Source organism: Sus scrofa, chromosome 3 (genome assembly GCF_000003025.6).
Source record: "Sus scrofa isolate TJ Tabasco breed Duroc chromosome 3, Sscrofa11.1, whole genome shotgun sequence".
NCBI lineage: Eukaryota > Metazoa > Chordata > Mammalia > Artiodactyla > Suidae > Sus > Sus scrofa.
Genome location: NC_010445.4, coordinates 112945229 through 112962950, shown reverse-complemented (window position 1 = coordinate 112962950; position 17722 = coordinate 112945229). Strand labels below are relative to the sequence as shown.

Here is a 17722-nt window from a genome sequence, read left to right as displayed (position 1 = left end):
CTCTGGCCTGACTCTTGGCTGACCACTGTCACAGAGGAGGGACAAAGGAACCTGGGCAACCTCCTGTGGGCCTGGGTGCGTAGATTTTCCAAACCCAAGCTTCTCTCGCTGTCAAAAGCTCAAGTGTACCCTGAAATAGCGCCACCCAGAGCCCATGCTAACTCCCATGAGGAAGTTAATCCCCTAAGAAGACCCTGCCTGTACCCTCTGAGAGGTTTAGAATCTAAAAGAACAACAGCTGGTACATGCTGGGGGCAGAGCGGCTCCAGCAGCTGGGAGCAGGCCCCAGGCTGCAGTCAGGAAACCTGAGCTCAGGCCTGGCTCTGCCACCACGCGCCCCGTGATACTGGGCCTTCTGGTGACTTCACCCTTCGGAGCCTGTGTCCTTATATGCCCAGCAAGGGGTAGCCCTGCCTGGCCACTGCACCGAGATGTGGCACCACAAATAACAATATACATGTAAAAGTGCTTTGAAAGGCATCAAGTGTTATAATGACATAAAGGATTATTAGAAAGAAAAGCACTGAGAGATGAAGGAGGCGGGCTTCTGACACTTCTCAAGGTAGTTTACTCAGTAGTAGGAGCAATCCCTTACTTGTTCAGCACTGGATAATTCACAAAGGTTTCTAGGCTCTTTATCTCACCTGAGCCTCCCAGTAAGGCAGGCAGGACAGGGCGCATTCTCCCCATTCACTGCCCAGGCCAAGAACAGGAGGCTTAGACGGTCATTTTCCCATGGTCCTAGAGTCACAGACCGGGGACCAAACCCCGCTTCGTGCAGTGCTCTATGCTCCTTACGAAGAGCCCATTATGGTACCCCCCACCCCCTCCCCCTGATTCAGTTGCTGCAACCCCATGGGGCAATTTCCCACAGGGCTGTGTGAACACATCCTAGCAGGCCCCAGAAACCTCCTATAACTGGAAGGGGTGGGGAGAGACGGGGAGAGGTGTGAAGGGGGGAGTGATTATCCAACGAGCAATGGGAAGTTATTCAAAGGTTTTACGTTCAGGGCTGGGCTTTTAAAAAACAATGCTTTCTTCTCCACCTCCTCCTTCTACTCCTCTTCTCTTTCCCCCATCTTCTTCCTCCTTTTCTTCTATATTGTTCATTTACTTTATATAATTCCCTAGGAAGAGAAAGAAAGGAAAATTCTGAGCCCTTCCATCACCTGGGCCCTTGGGTGGTCAGCCAGCTGGAGCCCTGACGGGCTGGCTCCTTGGATTTATAGGATGCCGGCATCTGGCCCAGAACTCAGGGTCTGGCTCAGAGACTCCCTGCTTCACGGGACAGTTCTGGGAGCTTCATGCTCCAGGAGGAAGGCCAGGATTCAGCGAAGGAGTATGATGTAGCGGTCTTGTGCCCAGGCTGCTGGCCTCCCCAAAGGCTGCAACCGGTCCCCTGGTCCCTCCCTGGCCCTCTGGGAAGGGCCTTGCCTCGAGAACTGCCTGAAGTCGCCAGAACCTGAGATTCTGGCAGCGTGCCCTTCTCTGCTGGGTGCCTGCCATTCCGAGTTACACACTCCCCAGGCCACTAGCAAATGGCCAGGTGACTGATGTGTACATCCTGGGGTGCCCCTCCAGGCTGTCTGGCCCCCTTCCTCCCCAGCTTCCTTAGGCTACTGACCTAACTTCCTTCCCATTTGTCTGTGTTGCATGTAGATCGCATGCCTGGCAGCTGAGTCCCTAGTCAGAGGCTTTGGGGAAGATGTGAACAGAAAGAGCAAGTACGTGTGCACATGAGTGTGTGGCATCTTAAGAGGAATAAATAGACAGTGTCTCTGTAGGGAAGTTCTGCCTAGTGGATCTTGTTCAATATCATATCCTCGGCCCCAGACAAAAAGTTGGTGCTTAACAAATATTCTTTGAATGAATGAACAATGAATGACCGAAACAAGATTAGAGCTGGGAGTATCTGTTGCCTAGATATGGTGACCAGAAAGTCCTTGGAGACCTTGCAGCGTGCTTCTAAGGGGGGCCAGCTGGGCAGGCCTGCTGCTGAGGGTGGAGGAGTGCGGAGACGGTGAGCCAGGGAGCGTGGGCAGCTTTTAAGGAGTTTGAAGTGAAGGAATGGAGGCGTAGGGCAGTTGGAGGGGGGCTGAGAAAGAGGGTCCTGCAGAGAATGTCACTGGTTACAAGGCCTTTCCGCACCCTCGTCCACATCAGCATCCTCCCATCTTAGATCGTGGTCTTGCTGCTTCCCTTGCCCAGACGAAAACCAGGCCCTCTTTTCTGTGGCTTTCCTTGAACACAGACTTTATACCTTGTCCCCACCAGGACCTACCTGTTCATCACCCAGCAGGTCACTGCTAGACAGCTGTGACAGACTTTCCAAGGATGCCTCCATCAGGCTGCTCTGAAGTGGCCTTGCCTCCCTGCGGGGTTCCCAGGGCTCTCCAGCTTCTGCTAGGTGGGCCCTCCCTCCGAGGAAGCAGAAGAACCTAGTCGGCAGATGTGAGAAGAGCAGAACAAAAACCACGTGCGCTCCAGGGCGTCTGCTTCTGAGTTTCTAGATCCCCACTTGAGTTAGCTCAACCGGGCTTCTGCTCCTTCCACCCAATGATATTACAGACCCGCAGTTTGGATGGTCCCAGCTGAACGGGTTCAAAATGTAACCACACACCCCAGCCAGGTCCTTCCCTCTCAACTACCCTCTGTCATCATTATCCATATCTGGAGCTATATTTTGCTCATGGCCCCGTTCACGCAGGAAGCATCTCTCACCTCTCCTCCCCCTGCATCCCTACTCTCAATGGTCTACTCCACACCTTCCTCACCCTCAGCCTCCATCTCAGCACCAGCTTCCTTCCTGCGTCTTTGATTCCAAAGTGTCTCTTCTCCATCCCATTCTGTAGACTACCACGTCCACATTATTTTTTCATTTTGCGAAAGTACACATTATATCATGTATGTATTCAGAAGAGTACAAAACATATATGCATAATTTAGAGTGAGTGCATGTTGGCTATCACTATTCCCTCTGTTAAGAAACAGAATGTTGGGAGTTCCTGTCGTGGCTCAGTGGTTAATGAATCTGACTAGGAATCATGAGGTTGCGGGTTCGGTCCCTGACCTTGCTCAGTGGGTTAAGGATCCAGCGTTGCCGTGAGCTGTAGTGTAGGTTGCAGATGCGGCTTGGATCCCACGTTGCTGTGACTTTGGTGTAGGCCAGCGGCTATGGCTCCAATTAGACCCCTAGCCTGGGAACCTCCATACTGCTGCGGGAGCGGCCCTAGAAAAGGCAAAAAGACAAAAAAAAAAAGAAAGAAAGAAAAGAAACAGAATGTTGCCTGTATGGGTATTTTCTTTGAATGTCTCTCTCTTTAAAAAAATTTTTTTTTTGGTCATGTCCATGGCATGTGGAAGTTCCTGGGCCAGGGATCTAACCCATGCCACTGCTGTAACCAGAGCCACATCGGTGACAATGCCAGATCCTTAACCCACTGAGCCATGAAAGAACTCCTAGATGTCTCTTTTTAAATTGTTCAAGAACCTTTTGCGACTCCCTAGTCCTTGCCTAAGTCCCCAGCCTGTTGTTGCGTCAGGGCCCACCAGACTGGCCCCCCTGTGCTTAGTAACCCTTTTCCAACCCTCCCATCATGCCAGTTATTATACTTAGTCTAAGAAGACAAGTTCAGAATTCAAATATTTGTGTAAGCTTTCTGAATCAACGAGGACTCTGTCAGTAGCAAGTAACAGAAACCAAATTCAAGCTGGCTTAAACCAAGAAGGAAATGTAATGGCCTACCTCTCAGAAAAATCCAAGGATAAATACAGCTTCAGGAACAGCTGGATCTAAGCACCCAAACAATGTCACTAGGAAATGGTCTCCTGGCTCTGCTTTCCTGTCCATTGGCTTTATTCTCTTCCTCAGTTGTTCCAGCAAAGGTTCTGGATATGAGTCTCATTGGCCTTCTTGGGTCACATGCCCATCCCTGAACTACTGTGGCCAGGGGTAGATTAGGTCTGGGTAGGTCTACCCTGGATTCAGGGGTACAGTCAGAACCCTGGTTGGTCTGAGAGTGGAGAGAGAGATATTCTCAAGGAAAACTAGGATGCTAGATGCAGAAGATGGGAGAGAGGGAGGCTGAGCGAACAAACTCAACAGATACTCTCAGTTCTCTTTCCTTGTGAGTGGGAATCTCTGTTCTGCCAACTGCTTGAGGCTGCTGGGAAGATCAGAAGAAGATCAGGTGGAGTTCCCATCGTGGCTCAGCAGAAACGAATCTGACTAGTAACCATGAGGACACAGGTTCGATCCCGGGCCTTGCTCAGTGGGTTAAGGATCCTGTGTTGGCCTGAGCTGTGGTGTATGTGGAAGATGGGGCTTGGGTCCTATGTTACTGTACCTGTGGCGTAGGCCGGCGGCAACAGCTCCAATTCGACTCTTAGCCTGGGAACCTCTATATGCCACAGGTGCGGCCCTAAAAAGAGGAAAAAAAAAAAAAAAAAGATCAGGGCTATAGAGATTCTTTGAAAACTTTAAAGTGGAACTCTGACCATGGTGCAATGGGATCTGCAGCCCCTTGGGATCTCTGGGATGCAGGTAGGATCCCCAGCTAGTACAGTGGGCTAAGGATCCAGTGTTGCTGCAGCTGCGGCTTAGGGTCAAAACTGTGGTTCATATGCTATGGGGTGGCCAAAATGAAAAACAAACAAATAAACAAACCCATAAGATTCAGTGGAAATGAGAGTGATTTGGAAGGTGATTATTTCTTTGCCTTTTCCCCACACTGTTCACCTGTCTGGAATGTTGTTTGTTTATCCCAAGCCTACCTTCCCTTCAGGCCCTGTCTAGTGAGAATTGGACCTCTCCTAGCACCTGGAGCCGCTTGGGTACCTGTGGATCCCCTCAGCCCATGCAGTTTAGCATTTAATTAGGTAAGGGCTTTCATTACCTTATTGATTCACTTTTTAGGGGTATTGTGGTTTATCGGACAGTTCACGCGTGGATCAACACTTGTGGATGCACTGGAAACAGTACTGAGTCCCAGGATCAGGACAGCTCCTCCCCTCCTCCCGCGATGCTTCACACTCTCACTGTTGCCCAGCTGGCGTCTGCTCGGGGAGTTCATGCTAATTTTCATTTGGGCTTAAAATAGAAACAACAAATCATATCAGTTGTACACTTCCTCAGGCCCTTCACACGCCTTGTTCTCTCTCCAGTTACTCTGTAGCCCCCTTGAGGGGAGGCCCTGTGTCTCTTGTCCTCTGCTCCTCGTAAGCCCTAAGCCATAGGGAACCCATTTTAAGTGTGCTGTGTATCCCTGATGGTTGATTTAAGTTCAACTTGACCTTGTGAAGGAGAAAAATAAGCCCAAAAGATAGGTTGAAAAGCTATATACTCATAGTGTAGTTAACTTAGTCCCAGGACGAAATCTCCGGTTGACATCTGGAATTGTCACACATACTCTAGGCCCAGGGTTCTGATGCAACTGTGGCACCTTTCGGGTTCCTTGTCCTGGCTTTGGTCTCCTCCTTGGGAGGTGCCGTCTCACCACTTCTCTCTCTAGAACTACTCTGATTTTGCTGGAGCCAAGAGAGAGTCTGGCTTGGCTATTCCTGGGAATCCTTCTACTTAGTCCCAGTTTCTACTTTAGGAAATACACTTTGGAAAGAAAGAGCTTGAAGATGAACCTCACCTTCCAGAAGAGACTATGCCCTCTCTGACAGACAATGGATTGTTCCTTCTAGCCCAACGGGGAGGCCCTACTTCAACCATTTAATACCCTTAATAAGCATTCCCCCCTGTCCCCCCACACACTGCGATGAAGGCTTACAGAGAGTGCTGACCCAAAAAGTGTCTCTCTTTCAGAGGGACACCCCTCACTCTGGCAGGCCATGTGTAGGAGGACCTGGGATTTTCCTTTCACTTTCTTGTGCCTTCAGAAACCACCTTCAGTGACTCAGTAATACCAACTTAGATTGTAGGTGGACATGACTTCCCATCCAGGTTTATCCAATTTTCCCAGGCAGAGGCGCATGCTGAGGCTGCAGACAAGAGAGGAAGCCCAAGAGAGAGGAAGGACAGGGCGTTGGTTCCTCAACTTGCTGAGACCAGAGTCGTGTAGCAAGACAAGCTGGAACATGCTCAGCATTTCTCCTTCCTGGCCTGGGTTTCACCTCGGCCCCAGTTCAGTGGCAGCCTTGTGGGCTCAGAGGGCTGAGGGATCCAAGAGGAGGAAGCTTGTACAATCCCTCATTTTGTAGGGGTGGGGGTGGGGTGGAGTCTTAAAGTAAGCTGCTGTCAAACTCTGAGTCAGTTATATTGCCCCAATTCTGGATCTGGCTCCTCCTGTTTCTCTACCCTACCCACCCTGCCCTCCAGTCACAGCAAATTTCTTATCATCCCTGACCATGACAAGCATATGTACAGAGGCATGGGTTGAGCACTGTGTAACTCCTGGAGGTGCCATTTGCATAGATAAAGAAAGGAAAAGCAGTTCTGAGAACCTTGCACAGTTAGGCCAGGCGGCCCTGAGCCTGGTTGTTTACAATTTCCTTTCCATATATTGCTTCCTCTGCCAAGAATACCCTTGTTTGCCTTACCTTCTACCATATCTTCACCTGGTGAATCACCAAACACTTAGCTTTCAAATTCTTCTCAAATAATGTTGAGAAACACAAATGTACAACAGAATGCTTTTAGGAATGCTCAAAGCCAGTGGGAATAAAGCCCTTATATATAGCAGTCTCAAATTAGTGCACTGTTAGCTCTTTTCTCCTGGTAGTTTTATTACGCCTGTAGGGTGTTCCACAGGGCAATGTAGGTAAAATCCATCACAATGACTAAAATGAAAAAGAAATAACAGCAAGTACTGGTGAGGCGACGACGGAGCAACCAGAACTCTCATACAACCCTACCAGTATTGAGATAAATACTTTGGAAAGCTATTTCATGGTGTCCACTCAAGCAGAAAAGATGCCTAGCCTATGACTCAGCACTTCTAGTCCTAAAAATACATACGTATGTATACAAAAAAAAAAAAAAATGCAAGCACAATCATAGCAGCACTATTCACAAGAGCCCCCAAATTGGAAATAAATGCCAGTCAACAGTAGAATTAAATCATGTGGTATGTTCATAAAATGAAATATTATACAGCAATGAAAATGGATTAATTATTGCTTCATATAACAACATGGATGAAGCTGACAAACAATGTTGAGTGAAAGAAGCCAGACATAAATAAAAGAGTACATACTACATGACTCCATTTATATGAAGTTTAAAAATAGGAACTATGGTGCTAGAAATTAGAATAGTGGTTATTCTGCGAGAAGAGGTAATGACTGGAAAGGAACATGACGTTTCTGGGGTGCTGTGACATTCTATTTATTTATATGGGAGGTGAGAAATTCTCCTGTGGCACAACGGGTTAAGGATCCAATGTTGTCACTGCAGTGGCTTGGGTCACTGCTATGGTGCAGGATCAATCCTTGGCCCAGGAACTTCCACACGCCACAGGCATGGCCAAAAAAAAAGGTATAATCAGATCTAAAAATTATACCGCTAATAGTAGACAAGGACATTAAAACAGCTATTACAGGAGTTTGAGACCTTTGTTGAGGAGTTTCCAGTTGCAGCTCAGTGGGTTAAGAGCCTGACTAGTCCATGAGGATGCGGGTTTGATCCCTGGCCTTGTTCAGCGGGTTAAGGATCCGGCGTTGCTGTGAGCTGTGGTGTAGGTCGCAGACGAGGCTTGGATCTGGAATTGTCGTGACTGTGGTATGGGCTGGCAACAACAGCTCCGATTAGACTCCTAGCCTGGGAACTTCCATATGCTGCAAATGTAGCCCTCCGCCAAAAAAGCAAGATCTGGGAGAAACAAATACCAATCAAGAACAAAAATATCCCGGAGTTCCTGTCGTGGTTCAGCAGAAAATAATCTGACTAGGAACCATGAGGTTGTGGGTTCGACCCCTGGCCTCGCTCAGTGGGTTAAGGATCCACATTGCCATGAGCTGTAATGTAGGTCGCAACACAGCTGAGATCCTGCGTTGCTGTGGCTGGGGTGTAGGCTGGCAGCTGTAGCTCTGATTGGACCCCTAACCTGGGAACCTCCCTATGCCTCGGGCGTGGCCCCCCCCAAAAAATATGAAGGTGAAATAGACCTTTTCAGAAACACGAAAGCTGTGACTCTGCTTCTGGCTGTGATTAAGACTCTGCCACATGACTCTTCCCTTCGGAAAATAATGATAAAATCTAGGGTCAAAGCAAGAAGGGACTACCTGAAGATACCAGAGAGGGAACAGAATCAGACAGACTTTCTACTTAGCGCTCTGACCCACCTTGCCGACTGAATGGAGGACACAAAGCAGCCCAGCCAGAAGCAAACTGAACTGGAGCTGGTACCACGCAGTTAGTGGAAAGTGAACAGAAGCAGAAAGACTGAGCCCAAGGCCAAGTAAAACTGGAGTTCTCTTGGGGCACAGTGGGTTAAGGATCCAGCATCATCACTGCAGTAGCTCAGGTTATTGCTGTGTCATGGCTTCCATCCCTGGCCTGGGAACTTCCACATGCCATAAACAAACTAGAAAAAACACAGTCCTTATGGCCTGGGAAACCAGAAAAAATAAGTCAGGAAAGGCCAAAACACACATGAAAAGATGTTCAACATCACTCATTATGACAGACATGCAAATCAAAACCATTATTTGAGGTACCACCTTACACCAGCCAGAATAGCCATCATCAAAAAGTCTACAAACAGTAAGTGCTAGAAAGGGTGTGGAGAAAAAGGAACCCTATTACACTGTTGGTGGGATTGTAAATTGGTACAACCACTGTGGAAAGCAGTATGGAGATTCCTCAGAAAACTAAACATAGAACTACCATTTGATCCAGCAATCCCACTCCTGGGCATCTATCCAGAGAAAACCATGACTCGAAAAGTCACATGTACTCCGATGTTCATTGCACCACCATTTTCAATAGCCAAGTCGTGGAAACAACCTAAATGTCCATCGACAGAGGAGTGGATCAAGAAGATGTGGTACATATACACAATGGAATATTACTCAGCCATTAAAAAAACGAAATGCCAGCATTTTTAGCAACATGGATGGACCTAGAAACTATCATGCTGAGTGAAGTCAGCCATACCATGAGACATCAACATCAAATGCTTTCACTGACATGTGGAATCTGAAAAAAGGACAGACGGAACTTCTTTGCAGAACAGATGCTGACTCACAGACATTGAAAAACTTCTGGTCTCTAGAGGAGACAGTTTGGGGGGTGGGGGGATGTGCTTGGGTTGTGGGATGGAAATCCGGTGAAACTGGATTGTGATGATCATTATACAACTACAGATGGGATAAAAAAATAAATAAATAAAATAAAAAAAGACAATACAGGAAAAAAAAGAATTCAGGAAAATAGTAAAGACTGAAGAGAGTAGAACCCAAGAAAGGAAAGAACCAGAGAGGAGATCTCTGAATTCTGTCTACTCATATTTCTAACTTACACTTGAACCACACAGGCATAGAACAGACTCAAAATACCTGAGCTAAAGACGAATGATAGAAACAAAGGATGAAGATGCTGCATAAGAAATAGGATTTGAGGGAGTTCCCTTCGTGGCTCAGTGGTTAATGAACTCCATGAGGATGCGAGTTCAATCCCTGGCCTCGCTCAGCGGGTTAAGTATCCGGTGTTGCCGTAAGCTGTGGTGTTGGTTGCAGACACAGCACAGATCCCGCCTTGCTGTGGCTGTGGTATAGTTTGGCACCTGTAGCTCCGATTCAAGCCCTAGTCTGGGAACTTCCACATGCCGTGTGTACGGACCTAAAAAGCAAAAAAAAAAAAAAGAAAAATAAAGAAATAGGATTTGCCAGAGTTCCCATTGTGGCTTAGCAGTAACGAACCATAAGGATGCAGGTTCAATCCCTGGCCTCGTTCAGTGGGTTGAGGATCCAGCTTTACTGTGAGCTGTGGCTTGGATCCTGCGTTGCTGTGGCATAGGCTGGCAGCTGTCGATCAGATTCAACCGCAGGGAACTTCCAAATGCTGCAGGTGTGGCCCTAAAAAGCAAAAAAAAAAAAAAAAAAAAAAAAAAAAAGAAAAAGAAAGGAAAAGAAAAAAAGAAAGACATAGGTTGCCATTCCAACCTGCCCAAGAAAATTACCTGCTAAAACAAAGGAAATAATGCTCATTGGAGAAACATAACTGTACCAGCCAGGGTTCTCCAGAGAAACAGAACCAACGGTCTATGTGGATGCATGTCTGTTTAGAGAGAGAAACTGAGAGATTTATTTTAAGGAATTAGCTCACTTAATTATGGAGGTTTGATAAATCCAAAATCTGCAGGCTATCATGGCAGGCTGGAGATGCAGGCAAGAGTTGTAGTTTGACTCTAAGATAGTATGTGGCAGAATTTCTCTTATTCAGGAGAGGTCGGTCTCCTGGATAAGGCCCACATACATTATGGAGGTAATCTTCTTTACTCAAAGCCCACCAATTTAAATATTAATCTTATCCAAAAACCACCTTTGTAGAAACACTCAAAATAATGTTTGGGCAAATACATAGGCACTGCAACCCACCCAAGCTGGACACATAAAATTAACCACCACAATAACAGCATCCAGAAGCTCCACAAATTAACATTCATAACACTTGCAAAATTAACAATCTGAAATTATCTGCAAATGAAGGACCACGAAAATATACAAGAGAAATTGGCACAACATTATAAATCAACTATACTTTGATTTGAAAAAGAAAATAAAACCTACTCTCAAGAGAAAAATCAATCAAGTATAACCCAGAGATGAACAGATAGTGGGATTAACAGACAATAATTTTATTTTATTTTATTTTTGTCTTTTGGGGGCTGCACCAACGGCATATGGAGAGTACCAGGCTAGGGGTTGAATTGGAGCTGTAGCCACTGGCCTACACCACAGCCACAGCAATGCTGGATCTTAACCCACTGATCAAGGCCAGGGATTGGACCAGCGTCCTCATGGATGCTAATCAGATTCGTTTTCCGCTGAGCCACAATGGGAAGTCCAACAGACAACAATGTTAAAGCAGCTATTAGTTATCCTCAATAAAATAAAACAAAATTTGTTTGAAGGCATGCAAACTTCAGCAGAGAAATTGGAATTCTCCTCAAAGAAACAAAAACAATAAAAAGGAACCAAATAGGAAACCTGAAGCTAAATAATATAATTTTTTTTTTTTTTTTTTTTTTTGCTTTTTAGGTCCCCACCCTCAGCATATGGAGGTCCCCAGGCTAGGGATCGAATTACAGCCACAGCTGCTGCCACAGCCACAGCCCAGACACAGAAACACAGGATCTGAGCTGCACCTGCAACCTATACCACAGGACCTGGCAATGCCGGATCCTTCACCCACTGAGCAAAGTCAGGGATTGGACCTGCATCCTCCTGGATCCTAGTTGTGTTTGTTAAGCACTGAGCCACAAAGGGAACTCCTAAATAATACAATTCCTGAAATAAAGTCTTCACTGGATGGACTCAATAGCTAAACAGACATGAGAGAGTAAGACTCCGTGAACTCGAAGATAGATCAATTAAAATTATCCAAGGTGAAACAGATTTGTGGTTGTCGAGGCAGTGGGGGAGGGAGTGAGATGGACTGGGAGTTTGGGGTTAGTAGATGCAAACTATTGTATTTGGAGTGGATAAGCAATGAGACACTGCTGTATAACACAGGGAACTATATCTAGTCAATTTTTTTTTGTCTTTTTGTCTTTTCTAGGTCCACACCCGTGGCATATGGAGGTTCCCAGGCTAGAGGTCTAATCAGAGCTGTAGACCCTAGCCCACGCCAGAGACACGGCAATGTAGGATCCGCGATGTATCTGCAACCTACACCACATCTCACGGCAACACCGGATCCTTAACCCACCGAGTGAGGCCAGGGATCAAACCCACAATCTCATGGTTCCTAGTTGGATTAGTTAACCACTGAGCCACGATGGGAACTCCTATATCTAGTCACTCGTGATGGAACATGACGGAGGATAATGTGAGAAAAAGAGTATATATATATATATATATGACTGGGTCACTTTGCTGTATAGCAGAAATTGACAGAACAATGTAAATCAACTATAACAGAAAAAATAAAAACCTAAAAAAAATTATCCAAGGTGAATTACAAAGACAAAAATACTGAGGGAAAAAAAAAGTTTGAAGAAACTCTCAGATAATATCTCATGGCCAAATATACATATAATTGGAATACCAGGAGACAGGAGAGAGTGGGAAAGAAAAACAGAGGAAATAATGATTGAAAATTTCCCAATTTTGGAGTTCCCATCATGACTCAGTGGTTAATGAATCCGACTAGGAACCATGAGGTTGCGGGTTCGATCCCTGCCCTTGCTCAGTGGGTTACAGGATCCGGCGTTGTTGTGAGCTGTGGTGTAGGTTGCAGACACAGCTCGGATCCTGTGTTGCTATGGCCCTGGCGTAGGCTGGCAGCTACAGCTTTGATTCGACCCCTAGCCTGGGAACCTCCATATGCCGCGGGAGCGGCCCAAGAAATGACAAAAAGACAAAAAAAAAAAAAAAAAGAAAATTTCCCAATTTTGATAGAAAAGAGAAAATTTAGATAAAATGACAAATACCAAGCAGAATAAGCTCAAAGAAGCCTATGCCAAGGTATGTTGCAATCAAACTACTCAAAGCCAAAGATCGAGAGTAAATCTTGAAAGCAACAAGAGCGTAGTATTCCCATAAGGATAGACATATAGCTCAGGGATCAGCAAAGTCATTCTTTTTTTTTTTTTTTGTCTTTTTGTCTTTTTGCTATTTCTTTGGGCTGCTCCCGCGGCATATGGAGGTTCCCATGCTAGGGGTCGAATTGGAGCTGTAGCCCCCGGCCTACGCCAGAGCCACATCAATGCAGGATCTGATCTGTGTCTGCGACCTACACCACAGCTCACGGCAACGCCGGATCCTGTAACCCACTGAGCAAGGGCAGGGACCAAACCTGCAACCTCATAGTTCCTTGTCAGATTCGTTAACCACTGCGCCACGATGGGAACTCCAGCAAAGTTATTATTTAAAGTCAGATAATAAATATTTTAAGTTTTGCAGCCATGAGGTATCTGTCACAACTATTTAACTCTGCCATTGTAGTATGGAAGTAGCCATAGACAATGCAAAAATGGGTAAGTATGGCTATACCTCATATATAATCTCAAATGAAGTTCAAATAAAACTTTATTTACAAAAACGGGTAGTGGCAGGACTTACCAGCCCCTGATATAGATTAAGGAAACAGAACACACCAAGGAGAAGACTCTCACCCAAGATCAGTTGATTTTTTAAGAATTTTTAATTAGAGATGATCTACAGTGCTGTGTCAATATATACTGTACAGCAAAGTGACCCAGTCATACATCTATATACATTATTTTTCTCATGTTATCTTCCATCACATTCTATCCCAAGAGATTGGACATAATTCCCTGTGCTGTACAACAGGAAGGGATCGGCGGATTTTTTTGATAAAAGTGCAAGTGTAATTCAATAGAGAAATGAGAGCCTTCACAACAAATGATGCTGTAACAACAGGATAGCTTTACAGGAAAAAATAACCTTGACACATAACTCACAGAGTAATAAGACTTAACTCAAAATGTATCAAAGACCTAAAACTATTTTATTTTTATTTATTTAATTTAATTTGCTTTTTAGGGCCACATCTGCGGCATATAGAGGTTTCCAGGCTAGGGGTCCAATCAGAGCTACAGCTGCCAGCCTACACCACAGCCACAGCAACTCAGGATCCGAGCTGTATCTGCAATCTACACCACAGCTCATGGCAATGCCAGGTCCTTAACCCACTGAGCAAGGCCAGGGATCCACCCTAAAACCTCAAGTTTCGTAGTTGGATTCGTTTCCACTGTGCCATGATGGGAACTCCAGCCTAAAACTATTTTAAACTTCTAGAAAACATACAGAAGAAAATTTTTGTAACATTCAATTAGGCAAAGATGATGACACCAAAATAACAAATTATAAATTAGAAATTTGGTAAGTGGGAGTTCCTGCTGTGGCTCAAGGAGTTAAGAACCCGACGAGTTGGGCAGGAACTCCATATGCTGTGAGGCAGCCAAAAAAGAAAAAGAAAAGAAAAAAGAACCCTAGAGTTCCCGTCATGGCTCAGTGGTTAATGAATCCGACTAGGAACCATGAGGTTGCCAGTTCAATCCCTGGCCTTGCTCAGTGGGTTAAGGATCCAGCGTTGCCATGAGCTGTACTGTAGGTCAAAGATGCGGCTGGGATCCAGTGTTACTGTGGCTGTGGTGTAGGCCAGCGGCTACAGCTCCAATTAGACCCCTAGCCTGGGAACCTCCTTATACCCAGGGAGCAGTCCTAGAAAAAGCAAAAAGCCAAAAAAAAAAAAAAAAAAAAAAAAAAGAAAGAAAAGAAAAAAAGAACCCGACTAGTATCTATGAGGATGTGGGTTCCATCTCTGGCCTCAGTCAGTGGGTTAAGGATCTGGGGTTGCAGCAAGCTGCATCATAGATCACAGATTTGGCCTGGGTCTGGCATTGCTGTGCTGTGGTATAGGCTGTAGGCTGAGGCTCCAAATCAACCCCTAGCCTGGGAACTTCCATAGCTGCGAGTGTGGCCCTAAAAAGAAAAAAAAAATTGATAAATGGACTCCACAGAAATTAAAATTTTTATTCTTCCAAAGACATGGGTAAGAAGATAAAAAAGTTGGAGTTCCCCCTGTGGCACAGTGGGTTAAGGATTCAAATGCAGTGGCTCTGGTCACTGTGGAGGTGGAGTTTTGATGCTGGCCCAATGCAGTGGGTTAAAGGATCTGGCCACAGCTGTAACTTGGATTTAATCTCTGGCCTGGGAGTTTCCATATGGTGCAGTACAGCCATAAAAAAAGAATAGAAAGAAAGAAAAGAGGAGTTCCCTTGTGGTACAGCGGAAATGAACCTGACTGGTATTCATGAGGATGTGGGTTCCGTCCCTGGCCTCATTCAGTGGGTTAGGATCCAGCGTTGCCATGAGCTGTGGTGTAGGTCATAGATGCGGCTTGGATACTGTGTTGCTGTGGCTGTGGGATGGGCTGACAGCTGTACCTCCAATTCAACCCTTAGCCTGGGAACTTCCATATGCTTCCGGTGCAGCCCTAAAAAGAGGAAAAAAAAACAAAAAAAAGAAAAGAAAAGAATAAAGCAAGCCATGGAGACTATGAGAAAAATTTTATAACACATATATTCAACAAAGATATTGGGGGTTTTTTGGTCTTTTTAGGGCAGCACCCACATCACAGCTCACAGCAATGCCGGATCCTTAATCCACTGAGCAAGGCCAGGGATCAAACTGGCAACCTCATGGTTCCTAGTTGGATTCGTTAACTACTGAGCCACGACGGGAACTCCCCCAATTTTTTTTTTTAAATAGCCAAAAACCAGAAACACCACAAAAAGTCCATGATTAATGGATAGATGAACAATCAGTGATATGCTCATTTGATGGAATTAAAAAAATACTACAGCAATTTAAAAAATACTACTGATACATGCATAAGGAATGACTCTTACAAGCATATGCCAAGAGGGAGAAGCCAGACGCAAGAAACTATAGACTGTATGTTTCCATTTACATGAAATTCCAGAAAAGGCAAAATAATAGTGATGGAAAGTAGATAAGTAGTTGCCAAGGGCTGGAGATTAGAGGGAAAGGGTTGACTGCTAAGGGCCTCGAGGGAATTTTTTTTTTTTTTTTTTTGCTTTTTAGGGCCACACTTTCAGCAGGTGGAAGTTCCCAGGCTAGGAGTGGAGTTGGAGTTGCAGCCGCCACATACACCACAGCCCCAGCAACTTGGGATCGAGCTGCGTCTGTGACCTACACCACAGCTCATGGCAATGACAGATCCTTAACCCACTGAGCCAGGCCAGGGATGGAACTCACATCTTCATGGATCCTAGTCGGGTTCGTTGCCGCTGCACCACAACGGGAACTCCAGAACATTCTGGTGGCATAGAAATGTTCTATATCACGATCGTGGCAGTGGCTGTACATCTATACACTCTTGTCAAAAGTCATTGAACTAGGAAGTTCCCTGGTGGCCTACCAGTTAAAGATCCGGCACTGTCACTGCTGTGGTGCAAGTTCAATCCCTGGCAGAAGGAACTTCCACATGCCTTGGGTGTGGCCAAAAAAAAAAAAAAAAGGTCACTAAATTGGTACATTTTACTGTATGCAAATTATACCTCACTGAAGCTTACAGAAAAAAGTAAATAAATAAAGGCTCACTTTACACATGTAGATTAACTTCTGGCTTCCTGTCCACCTTCAGTGTGCTTAAAAGTTTGCAATCACTGACTAGTATTTTCTGTTTTCAAAGGTCTTTCATATGCTTTATTTAATGTGTTATGCTCGCTGAGATTTTGGAAACAGGAAAACTTGCCTTTCAGAACTTGTCTTCTTGGAACCCAAGAGGAAGAAGAAGTTATACAACTTTTTAAGATGTAAAAAGAAGGGAGGAAATATATAGGGCAAGGCCAGGGCTGCCACTAGGTTCTGCAAATTAGGAAAAATGTTCCCTTCCTCGAGTTAAAAATATGTTAAGGAGTTCCCGTCATGGCTCAGTGGTAACAAACCTGACTAGTATCCATGAGGACTTGGGTTCAATCCCTGGCCTCGCTCAGTGGGTTAAGGATCTGGCGTTGCTGTGAGCTGTGAAGCTTGGATCCGGCTTTGCTGTGAGTGCAGCCCTCAATAAAAGAAAAAAAAAGCAAAAAACCCCACCCAAAACAGAAACATTTTAAGTCAGTACTTTGTTGGCACAAGCTGTGCAGTAGCATGTGTTGACTCAACTCCAGACTCCTGGCAGCCTGTCAGGGTCTTAGGGTGAAGCACCTATGGCTGGTTTCCAGCCTATTTATACCCTTGCTCATTCACACATAGCCTAATGCCACTTCTTTTCCCTTGTCAAGTTGTGAACCCACCACAACTTCACCCTTCCCCCAACTTCCTAGGTGAACTATGTCAAGTTTAGAGTTGGGGGGGGGGCGGAGTGTTAGAAATTGGGCCTCTGGAGCAACAGGTGGTGAGAAAAGAGACCTCAGGCCCACCCACAGTGCCTTTGAAACAGACGTGGCTGTGCACTGGCTATGTGTGCAAGCCTTTGCTGTCAAGTCTGTGATGGCTGTGTGTACAAGTGGGGGTTTACACACACAGGGCTGCTCCAGGCAGGAGGCCTAAGCAATGGCCTAGAACGTCTACAACTGCTTGCCCATTCTCAGTCGGGTTGGTATATGTCTATCTGGCCGTGAATGCTGCCTCCCTCAAGGCAATGCCTTTGTGCAGTGCACTCTCTGAACAACTGTACCTGGTGGCCCTGGGTAAAGATCCCGAAAACATCTCCTACTTCCTGAGGAGAAACCCCTTCCAGGCACCTGAGAAATAATAAGTAGAGGCAGAAAATCTCTTTTCTTCCCCGACTCTCCCAAATGCTGGTTATAGTGTACCAAGTCTCCACGTCAACTTTTCCACACAGTGCCGGGAGGAGTTTGGGGGTTAGGTAAGTGCCCCATATTGGCTGCTTCCATCCCTGGGGCCAGCCCACCTCATACAGCAGATAGAGCTTCCCCTGGTCCCTTATACTGGACCACCCGAGGCCTCCTTCTTCCTTCTGGCACTCTCTCTCCCGGGTCAGCACAGATGTCAGTCTTTTAGTTCACACTGGTGCTAACAAACGGCAGGAGACTGC

At 45.8% G+C, this 17722-nt stretch overlaps 1 long non-coding RNA gene across 1 annotated transcript; it reads right to left on the bottom strand.

The window, feature by feature from the left end:
* On the bottom strand, positions 189 to 16620 carry LOC106509872. Its single transcript, XR_001307824.2, has 4 exons — positions 15919 to 16620; positions 4896 to 5089; positions 2282 to 2438; positions 189 to 1127 (listed from the first exon to the last, which is right to left on the bottom strand). It is a non-coding gene; the product is annotated as an uncharacterized LOC106509872 (long non-coding RNA).